The 11484-nt window shown below is 47.1% G+C and overlaps 2 long non-coding RNA genes across 2 annotated transcripts; one reads left to right on the forward strand and one right to left on the reverse strand.

Moving 5' to 3' along the window:
- The first annotated feature begins 749 nt into the window (after positions 1 to 749).
- LOC139054452 (uncharacterized) lies at positions 750 to 6265 on the forward strand. Its single transcript, XR_011511243.1, has 2 exons — positions 750 to 1241; positions 1303 to 6265. It is a non-coding gene; the product is annotated as an uncharacterized lncRNA (long non-coding RNA).
- On the reverse strand, positions 5989 to 9497 carry LOC139054451 (uncharacterized). Its single transcript, XR_011511242.1, has 2 exons — positions 8738 to 9497; positions 5989 to 7896 (listed from the first exon to the last, which is right to left on the reverse strand). It is a non-coding gene; the product is annotated as an uncharacterized lncRNA (long non-coding RNA).
- Positions 9498 to 11484: the final 1987 nt, after the last annotated feature.

The raw sequence follows: 11484 nt of genomic DNA on the forward strand, positions 1-11484 counted from the left end.
CGCCAATGGTGCATTGACTTTTCTAAAGCCTTACATCGGAGCATACAACGAGGCAAGCCAAATAAACACACTATCAGACAAGTTGACAAAGCCAGCAGCGAGGTCCGATGAGATGAAGCGTTGTGGTGGTTCATTTGTGCCGTCAATATAATTTTTATGCGAAGCATATTACTAAAGCTCAGCCCAGCTCCTCAGGCGCGGCGGTGTCGCCTTCAATACCACGTGACACCTTGACGTCACGACAGAGGAGAAACGGGGCTCCAACTCGCGCCGTCGTCTTCAAGGCTGACCACGTGACACCGTGACGTCACGACAGAGGAGAAACGGGGCTCCAACTCGCGCCGTTGCTCGCGGCGGTATATAAGCAGGGGCCGTATTCTGTAACGGTTCCTTTGGGAACCGGTTCCTTTTGGCTGTTACGTCTGGATTACGTAACTCGGAGAAAGAGTGGAACGGGGCGGCGTGAGGGGAACCAATCAACGAGCGGCGGTCTGCTGGAAGATCACGTCATCATTTTTGTTTGTACTTGGGGGACTGTATAGCAATTAAAGGATGTTGCTGGTTTGATAAAAAAACATTGGTTTCTACAGAACACTTGCAAATATATTTTCAGTAATAAATGTGAGCTTGCGGCGCAGACCGCTACTGGGAGTTGTAAGTTTATTTCTGTTGTTTTCTTATTTAGTCGCTAGGTGGTGTGCCATACGCTATGCAAAAGTAGGGAAACGACAAAGGACGGAGACGTACAAAAGCACAGTTCGCAATAGGGTATCAGAAAATTTGGACGTGGTAGTTCATAGTGTGTTTTTTTGTTCTCATGGGTTAACCTAGGTAGGATATTAGGCAGCATAGTAGCAAGAGCTTGGTGGCGCAAGCCACCGCCCCGTTCCAAAGGGGACGCTCATAACATCCATCCATCCATCCAAACAAGTTGCCTCGCTTTGTTTACGTTTTGGACTTGCCAGTTTGCGCGCCGCGGATCCAAAACGATGTCCTCGCAGAAGGTTAGGCTGCTGGGTCCTCATGTTTCAGCGAGGCAACGCGATATACTCGTGTCATTTGTTGAAGAGCACCCCTACCTTGCGAAGGCGTCGTGTGTGCTGGGTCAACAGCTGACGGCGGCGCGCAAGGAGGAGCTCTCGCAGCAAGTGATTGCCTTGCTGCCCGGCAGTGAAAACTGCAGCCCAATGGCGCGGCGTGTGGAAGAAAGACGTGTATAAGGTCCGCCGTGATGCAGCCAGGTAAGCACACTCGTTGACGGAGCTTTTGCGCACCATATTCTAACAAACGTGTTAATCACAGAGGAACCGGAGGAGGCAGCCTGCCCGGACCGCGAGGGCGGGCGAGCGCCATCGGAGTCTGCCCGCCGTTCTTTGAGCCCGACGAAGAGGTGAACATCAGGCGCATGGGTTTCAATAGGTCAACGCCAAGTCGACGTGCTGTCGCGATTCGCTCAGTCACCGCCGTTATGGCTGATGTGTGGTCGCGCGCTAGTGTTGCCGCTCAGAAGATGGCCCGAGCTTGAGCGGAAATCGTCAAGCTATTTACTATCGCTTGCGTCAAGTAAGGTCGACATTTTTGTTTAATACCTTTCATCAGTATTTCAGTCTACTCATTCAAACATTAGGGGGGTTAATAGAGTTGATTTTCCGGTCGGAGCCGGCGAAATGTCTGAGGTTGTATTTAGTGTGACGAGCATCGAGTGATTATTACAGAGTTTGAAACGAACAAAAGTGTGTGGTCCGGATGATATCCCTACATCATTCCTTATAAATTGCTCGGGCATCTTTGTACTTCTGTCGCTTATTTCAAAATTTCTTAAATAACAGCGTTGTTCCTGGTGATTGGAAACTAGCGCGAGTGGTGCCAATTCATAAGAGTGGACAGAGGAACAGAGTTGAGAATTGCGGACCAGTATCCTTAACTAGCATTTTATGTATGTAAGGTTATGGCACATGTGTATACCTGCATCATGTCTCATCTTGATAACAATAACCTTCTTCATCCTAGTCAGCATGGGTTTCGGCAGGGTTTTTCGTGTACGACACAATTGGTTGCATTCACTCATGAGCTAGTCTCAGCAGTCGACAAGAAACAAATTGTTGATTGTATATTTCTGTATTTCAAAAAAGCTTTTGACGTCGTTACGCATAGTCTACTGATCGCTAAACTTTGACTTTACAAATTGGTTGAGAAGGTTATCGCATGTATTGCCGAGTATCTTCGCTCAAGACAGATGTCTGTGGCTCTCAACGGATGTTCCTCTGAATACGTACATGTGACTTCTGGGGTTCCCCAGAAGTCACATTCATGGCACCACTTCAGGCATTACATCATCATTTACAGCATGGTTTCCAAAAAGGATTTTCTTGCGAAACCTAACTACTAGAATTCACGTCAGACTTACGCTTTCATATGAACAGTAATAAACAAATTGACTGCATCTTTTTGGATTTCTCGAAAGCATTCGATCGTGTAGCCCATAGTCACCCGATATCAAAGCTCTCAGCAATTAAACTCAACTCACTAACCCTATCATGGATTCGCAATTTTCTTACTAATCGCGAACAGTTCACTGTTGTTGCTAACTTTTCCTCTGGCCTCTTTGACGTCACCTCTGGTGTACCTCAAGGCAGTTTACTTGGGCCTCTTCTCTTTTTAATTTACATTAACGACTTGCCGAACAATATATCATCTTCTGTACGATTATTATTTCACAGATTTGTTCACACAGTTGGCCTAACCTTATCAAACCTGAAAGAAGCATCCTCGACGTCACAACGACTGAACAATCAGTTCAGCTACACCCGAATTTATGGCAACACACAACACTTTTAATTTTTCAACTTTGCCCCGTGCGGTCCGTTTATGGAACGCACTACCAGATACCATTGCATGCCAATCTAAACACACTGCATTTCGCAATCTGCTAAGCAATCAATATGCCGTTTCAATCGTCTAAACACGTCATGTCTTTTGTAATTTACTTGCATTTTTTTCTACAAGTTAAAGAATTTCAGCGCTCCCAATTTTTTTACAATACTTACTACTGTATAACATGTAAAAACGTTTACAATGTTATTATGCTATTATGTTGTTGTTTACCATTTATTGTTATTGCTCTACATATTGTATTTGCTAATGTATTAATTTTCCATGTTCTGTGTGCACTCCTTTCATTATGCTGATGTTTATTTCTTTCCCGATTCAATACTAATATGTTACCGTATTTCCCCCTTACACTATGCCTTCTCGAAGGCCTGTAAGGTACACGTAAATAAATAAATCAATATTTAGAATGTTTGCAGATGACTGTATATAAGTTCATCAACAGCGAATCTGACCAACAAGCACTACAATATGATTTGGATTTGATTGCCACATGGTGTGAAAAATGGAAAATGTCACTGAATGAGCAAAGGAGTGTCCACGTCACCTTTACCGGGAAGCGCTCATATGACAGCAATCGTAACACTATAAATAATGCTACTCTTGAACAGGTGTCAGAATATAAATACTTAGGTGTATTTTTTTCTGCTGATCTAAGGTGGAACAGACACGTTACTCATGTTAGGAACAAGGCTGTCGGAGCATTAGGTTTCTTGAAACGTATCTTTAGTAGCTTGCCACAGAAACTTAGGGAGCAACTGTATTTCACACATGTGCGCAGTACACTAGAGTATGCGTGTGTTTGCTGGGATCCATATACTACAGAACTTGTAGATAAACGAGAAAAAGTGCAGAACAGGGCAGTTCGGTTTGTCCTTGGCAATTATGACAGGATGCTTAGCATGACAGAAAGCAAAAAGACATTAAATTGGCATCTTCTCGAACACCGTCGCCGAAACCTCAGATTAAAATTTCTTCATAACATATACCACTCTAATGCGGGGATAGCCAGGTAATTGTATTTTCAGCCGCCCACATGTTTCTCAAAGGCGAGATCACAAATTAAAAATATGTGAGATTCCTTTTGACGCTCTATTGCATGAATTATGAAAAGTCATTTTTTCAGCTTTCATTATTGATTGAATGAGCAAACACGACTGTAATAATAAAGATAAAGCTTTGTGCCAAATATGGCACACCATGAAGATGGCTGAGCGCTCTTGCAGCCATGGGCGGAAAACAAACCTTCACGGACGGTGGTCTTTTTAGTGCGATGTGGGGAATGAAATGAAACAGTTGTTTGCTGCGTTCAGGCACAGATGAATGTTGCACTTCCTCTATCTTACCAACGACTTGTTTGTGCAAGGTGGCCGCTTACATCTTTGTTTCTTCTCGTCAAATTCTGGCCATTGGCCGACTTGGTCAGATCGGTCGTCTTTGGGTGGCATTGCGGCCGCTGGTCCCTGTGCTTTTTTGACTTGAACCTGGAATTCGATGTCCTGACTAGAAGTCCTTCCTGGTCGCTAGTTGGGTAGGCACTTGTTATGCGAGGTAAGGCATTCTGCAATTTCTGCTTTTAAATGAGCCAGCGGTAGTACTTGTCTCCTCCTAAGCTGCTCCTGCACCCTCCTGTACAAGACCCATGCTGTTACTACCGATAAGTCTAGCATAGGCGTAAAAATTCGAAAGTGCCATTTCTTCGACCTCTGATATGTATGCAGTAAGTCCAAACAGTGAGTGCAGCAGGTCAACACCACCCATGTGCCTGTTATGGACCTTTACTACGCTGGGGCAATCAATTTCGCGAAACACCTTGGCGGAGGTAAACCAGCGCTTAGTCTTTTGGACTGGATCTCTCCCAACAAAGCTCGGCAGAAATGTCACTGCGCGGTTATCGTATCAACGCACACACGATAACTCCACGTCATGTATCGCGTTTGTGAGTGCCTCTGAAGCACCACGTCCTTTACATTTCAGTTCCTTTTCGCTTTTCAGGCGGCTGTTTGGTAGACAATTCGCCCTTACCGTACCGATCGTCAAAATTCCATCTTGTGATAGAGTGACCTGCAACTTCGGGCTATTGAACAGATGGCAGCACGTTACCATATTTTGTATTTCAAGTTCATACTGTGCCAATATGGCACACACCGATTTCGGTTTCTCTGCTGTAGTTGCAGGCAAAATTGAGAAAACTAGTAACTGCCTTGAATTGACGAGACCAAAAAATATGCCAAAATAATTTTTCTATGCTTCTGCGGTCGAAATTTTCAGAGAAAAAAAAAACAATTGCTCGTGTTTGCCCCCTCCAAGTTTCACGTTGCATCCCAAAATCTACTTCACCTCTGCTTTGCGTATCGCTCAAGAGATGGCAGCACTTGCTCATAATAAGTGCGCATAACTATGAGATTTACTCTGATGGTATCACATTCTCAACTGGGAATCTCACACAAGCGAAAAAGAATGGTAACTGGTATGTGCCAAATATGGGACGCCATGCAATAGAAGGTTAAAAGCGACGCTTTCCGCTACTCTTTCTATGTTCGTACTATAAGAGATTGAAATACTCTACCACCTGACACTGTCTGTATTTGTTCAAATGATGATTTCTTCCATGCTTTATGAATGTAATTTTGAGTGTTCATTTATATGAGTTGTACCCTCCCTGCTGTAATGCCTGAATGGCGAAGCAGGTACCCAGTGAATAAAATAAAGAAATGCTTCATTGTCATGATTTTGTTTATATTGTGTTATAGCGTAGTTGCACCTTGTTAAGCAGCAATTACGAGCATTATGTGAAATCATGCGTGCAAGAAATGCAATGTTGAAGCAACTCTTGAGTTTAAACAAAGCAGTAGTAAGCATGAGTGTCTGCTATGTAAAGAAATCCTGCTCCAAAAAGTGCTTGGCATGTCTCGTTTGTTGCTATACGTTTCAATATGTGCTATACAGATTGCTTTGAACGACATTTCAGTTGCTGTGCAACTTGTGCTGTGCTTGTGTGTCACACATGAACAGACACCTTCAGCTTTGGAACAATGCATACTGCACAGTAAAATAGGCATCGCAAAGCAATATTCAACTATGCAAGATTGGTTGCCATTCACCTTGGAAATAACCTTTATTTAAAGAAAATTCCCTGGCAAGACAATATTCAAAAGCACAGTGAACAAAGCAAAGGAGTAACATAATGGCACATGGCTATTTGTCACTGCATGTGTATCTGTCATGCTCAACATAGACAAATCATGTGCTTTTCACTACCGCAGTATGCAGCATACTACGATTAGCCACATGTGAGCACACGCAATGTGTTATGTTGAAGTGCACGGCCTATTTACTTCATGAAAAGAAAAATAAAACATGTTCCACCAGCACATGTCTCCGCCTCATTTGCCAGCGAATGCGCCGGCGCACACTTTGCAGGTAGGCAATGCGCAAATTTCTGGGCAGCCGAAACACACCAACTATGGATTCGCGCACCGCACGGCCTCATTGAAACAAAGCTCGAAAAGGCTGTACAGGGTGCGCCTGCGGTGGCACCTGTACTTGAAGCGGCACTTGTGCCTGGGCTGGCCGCTGTGCGCTGTCGTCATGTGCACCGTCATCATCTGGGTCGTCTGGCAGAGGCACGCCTGCTGCAAGGCAGAGGTTATGCAGCGCTGCACAAGCTGCAACAATAGTGGCTGCTTTCTGAGGCGAGTAGTGGAGCACCCGATACATCTGCAGGCATCGGAAGCGGCTCTTGACGACTCCTATGTACCGCTCAACGGCATTTCGCATTGATGCGTGTGCCTCATTATAGCGCCCCTCTGCCGTGAGGCGATTTGGGTGACCAGGCACAGGAGTCATGATCCATGGCGCTAGCCGGTACCCAGAGTCCCCTGTAAAGTGTTGCATGTTAGTGAACGAAATGGATACATTAAGGCGCAATGCAAGAACACAGTCTACGCCAGGGCCCTTTTACAACAGGAGCGGGTCTTGGATTTATTGTTGCAATATCTATCAAACATTGACCTTCCCGGAAAGTTGTAAAGAAAGTTCAACTCATTTTAAAGAAAAGCCCTATTTCACCTGTTGTCTTGGCTGCAAATCTCTATCTCAGGTTAAGTTGGACATGTAATATTTCATACTCGTGGTTTTCTGCTCCGTTCATCCCATTTGCCCCTCCCTAAATGTACATCTTCCACTAAAACTTATTAGCTCTTCTCTCTTCAGAAGTCTTATTTTATGAGACACTTCTAAGGTCTACTCTCGAATATGCTGCCAGTATCTGGGATCCTTGCTCTACCTTTCGTACCTCTTCTCATGAAGGTACCCAAAATCGAGCTACCGGTTTGATCCTTTCTAATCACTCCAGCACGACATGTCGCTGCAACTAAAAAAATCACACACATTGCGACACAAAGCAAAATAGCGCAACTAGCACCATTCTACAATATATACTACACCGATCACTAACGTCGATGCCGAAAGTTTCACGCACACGCTTATTCCTTTGTTCCAAGGACAGGGACCAGGTCCCCGAGTCCATTGTCACCAACCCTTTTCCACCATACTTGTAAACTGCCATTTCGACGTGTTCTGTAGAATTCCACCCCTGCCTGTAGCGCTCCACTTGGCATTCAGAGTATTGAAATTAATAAATAAAGAGCATAACATGTCAGCTGTTGTATACATGCTGGTACAAATATCTGCCTTTTAAGAGAGACTTGTTTCTCTCGATAGTCGCTGCAGGTTCATTAGGTACCGCTGCATTCACAACACATTTCTAGCAAATCACGCTTTCTTAAAGTTTGCTAGGATGCAAAACTATTTGACTGTGTATGTTTTACATGTGGAAGAAGCACTGCTACTTCAGGTGCACTTGCCAAGCAAGACTTCTCCATGAAGTAACAGGCCACGAGTGAGGCGGCGGCGAAATGTAGAATGCCTCCAGACGAATGAATCGTGGCACGATCCCGGAAACCGTGGGTCAATTTCCAGGATATTCAGCTTCGCGTCGCACACCTCATAAGGGAAAGCAAAGAGAAGGTGTCAGTGACACTGCAACAAATATGTGGCACAACCTTTTGCTTACAACACTACTTGCCAAACAGTTACTGTTCAGTCAGTGAACACAATTACAGAAAAGGAGATATCAATATACGCACTAGGCAGTTGAACTAATGATCAGCATGATAACAGTGTCATCTTAACCTACAAATGCAATGTTGGCATGTGTTCACATGCTCATGTATGGCGTGCGGTAACAACACAATGCGCAAAATAATTCTTTTGGTTTCTTCCGTCCATATTGTATAAGATTCTGCTGAAGAGTGAACCTATGTTTTTTTTTTTTTTCAGACAAAGTGCCTATTACAAGCGAAAGAACGCGGAAACAGCATGTGCCGTATTGACAGCTAGAGCAAATGGGTGTCCACACATTCTCATTCTCCCTCACACCATTTTCATTGATGGGATGCTCCTTTTCGCGTTTACAGTCTGTTGGCCACAATGCTTTAGTTTTACGTCGAATAAGAATCACAAGGGCTCGTCTTCTGTTAGGATCGCTCGCAGACGAAGACTCCCTTCACTGCTACGGCGTCTATTCCGGTTTAAGTCGCGCGTAATGTGTTTACATTGTAGCATCGAAAAGGCTATTCAACTGTGATTGGAGAGCACTGAAAAAGTGCGGCCGTGTTCTATGCAAAGATCAAAGTCGTCATTACACATACAACACAAACGCTACTTTCTCTAATAGGAACGCAAGTATTGCCGGCAATTGATGAAAAATAACGAAACGAAGTTTTTTACAACGTGCACTCGCGCAAACACATATCGAAAATATTTGTCAATGAACAATACTCACGACCATGCAGTTGAGGGTGTAATACCCTTTACGGCTCCAGTACGATTCCGTTTCGCCGGGGCCGAGCTTCTTAGGGCGAACGATGGCTATCAGACTCCCGTCCACACATCCTAGAACTCCTGGAATTTTTCCACGGCTAAGAAAGCCTTCCTTGACGGCGGCTTTCTGTTGCGCCGTGGATGGGAATCTAACCCATCCTTTTTCCTTGCCCGCAACCGTAATGGCCTTGGCGACAGCTGTAATGATCCGGCTGACCGAAGTGCAATCGCTTCTTCATTCCCGACGCACTGTTGAAAGCTCCCGGTGGCAAAAAACCGCAGCGCGCACAGCACTTTCATCGTAGTGTCGACACCACGCAATCTTTGAGGTCCGAGATGTCCTTCCAGCTCATCGCAAAGACGTCGCACTATGTCTTTGGAGAGACTAAAATGCCTTCGAAACTCTTCTTCGGCCATGCCGAACGCGTCGCGTCGTTGCCTCTCGTCGCGTCGTTGTCTTTCGGCACTCGCCAGCAGCACAACCAAGGGAGCCGCCATTGCCGTCTCTGTCTCGTCTCGTCTAGGTGCCGGCTCGTCAGCTGGCGCGAGATTAGCCGGCAGCCGCGGTTGCCCTAGCAACCCTCGACATCATGCTCGCCTCCGCGCGCGACTCTCAAACGAACCACTTCTCCGCGGTTCCGCTCCTAGCAGGGAACCGGTTCCTTTCCAGAAGATTGGCAACCTGTGTGACGTCATCAAAATTTGTCGTCCCGCCCACCAGGGATGACGACATCGAAGCGCTGGAGACAGAGCTGCTCGTTGGAATGAGAAGCGAAGGTTGCGGCGTGCTACAGAGACTGGGCGCGTTAAGTTAAGGCGCTCGAGCGCGCTCTAGCCAGCAGAGCGCGCTCTTTTAAGCTTAACGGCTAAAAAGCGACTTCCGGGGCGTGATTGCGGAGCGCGCTCTACGCGCACCATCCTGGAAACGGTGCGCGAGAGCGCGCACCCGCTACGGCTTCCGGAAAAATGACGTCTTTCCTACTCTTTCCACCAATGCAAGTCCGTTCTCCTTGCCCACTCGTTCCTCTCGCCGCCGCGCTGCCGGGCGTCTGAAACTGCTGTCAGGCGAGATCGGCAACGTGTTGGCGCGCTTTGAGCTTGCATCGCATCGTAAGCTGCTGCTGCTGCCTCCGTCGCCGCGCGTCAAGTTCTTCTACCTCTTCATCGTCCAAACAAGGGCTGCAGAAGTACGGTCGGCGGGGCCATTTTCGAGAAGCGCGCGAAGTGCAATAGCGGATGCGGAAGCAACATAACATTCGCCAGACGGCACGTTCGTGCACCCGAAAACAGTCGGCGAAAATGGCCGTTAAGTTAAGCTCTGAAGGCGTCGCACTCGAGCGCACTCGAGCGTGCTCCTTTGGAGTTCGGAGCGCGCTAACTTAACGCGCCCACTGTTTCTATGTGGCTTTGCTACGGCGCAGCGACTACGCGCCCCGCATCGGACGCGGTGAGCGTCGAGCAACGCAGCGTTCGGCGCGACAACGAAATGGGCGCCATGAGCAAGCGCCGCACGCCTGAGCCGACGACACCGGCTTTTCTGCGACACGAGCTCCTTAACGCTGTCGCGTTAAAATAAAGGCTAGTATATGCTTCGCATCCTGGGCTTAACCTTAGCTAAGCCACAGCCATTTTTTTTTCACCTACGCCAAAGCATCCATATCAAGAAACCAAAGGCAGCCAAGGTTAAACTACGTTCTTATTTATTTTTCTACTTCGGCTTTTATTCGCGAGAATACGTTGAGCCTCTTAATTTTTTTTTTTGTCCTCCCTCCCGTACTCCCGGGCTGTCAGAGCCAGCCAGAGCGCATGCGTTTTGCTCGTGTTGCTCTGACCACAGCGCGGTGCACTTCGGTGCGCATACCCTGGCCGAGTGGATCTTCGCCTGGCAGAGTTTTGGGCGCTTTCTGGCTAGCATACGAGAAAAAGAAGCTATCGTCGCTCGCCGCTATCACTGTGGAGACTCGACGAATTGCTCCGCGTGCGCTTGAGCGCAACCTCTCCGGAAAGTCTTGTCTCGCCAGTGTAGACTACCGAGCATTGTGCGTATCGTTCTCGGTGGACCAAGCGTCTCACGTTTTCTTCGACATTCTTTCGGTAGCCACATTAGGTGCCCAAAGTAGGCATTCGATTGTGGCCAATATACTTTGCGCTTTTTCCATAGGAGAGGCCCTACCCCCTCCGCGCGCTAGCAGAAAAGTGTGGAGGAAGTGACGTAGCACGTTCTCCTTTTTTTGCAGATTGTTTATTTCTTTGTCGTAGCGACCACGCCTTTCGGGCCACAATGGCGGCTTTGTTTTGGTTCTGTGCGCTCACACGTGTGCTCCGTAGGTTTCGTACCGTGGCAAAGGCGCCGTGCGGGCAGGTTTGCGTTGGTCTCCGTGTTTTGTTGCGCGGCGTTATCAGGACCGTGCTCTCCCGGATGTTGCTGTGGCCAGGTGGGGCAGGAGGAACTAACATTCGTGAAATGAACGCGCATGCAACGCTGTACCGCGCCACGGCAATGGCTACGGACGAAGGAATATCCGCGGGTAATTTTGCCCCTTTTCGCGGAATCAGGCTAACGATTGCTTAGTATTGCTGCGGAGCGCGCGGGTTCGAGCAGCACGGTGTGGTTTCGCGAGAAATGTAAACAAGAGAGGAGAGCTGGCCCGATAGGCGGAGTAACGCCATGAGCAACGCCAACTTCCGGCTTCACAGAGAGTGACGTCA

The sequence above is a fragment of the Dermacentor albipictus genome, chromosome 1 (assembly GCF_038994185.2).
Source record: "Dermacentor albipictus isolate Rhodes 1998 colony chromosome 1, USDA_Dalb.pri_finalv2, whole genome shotgun sequence".
NCBI classification, from domain to species: Eukaryota; Metazoa; Arthropoda; class Arachnida; order Ixodida; family Ixodidae; genus Dermacentor; species Dermacentor albipictus.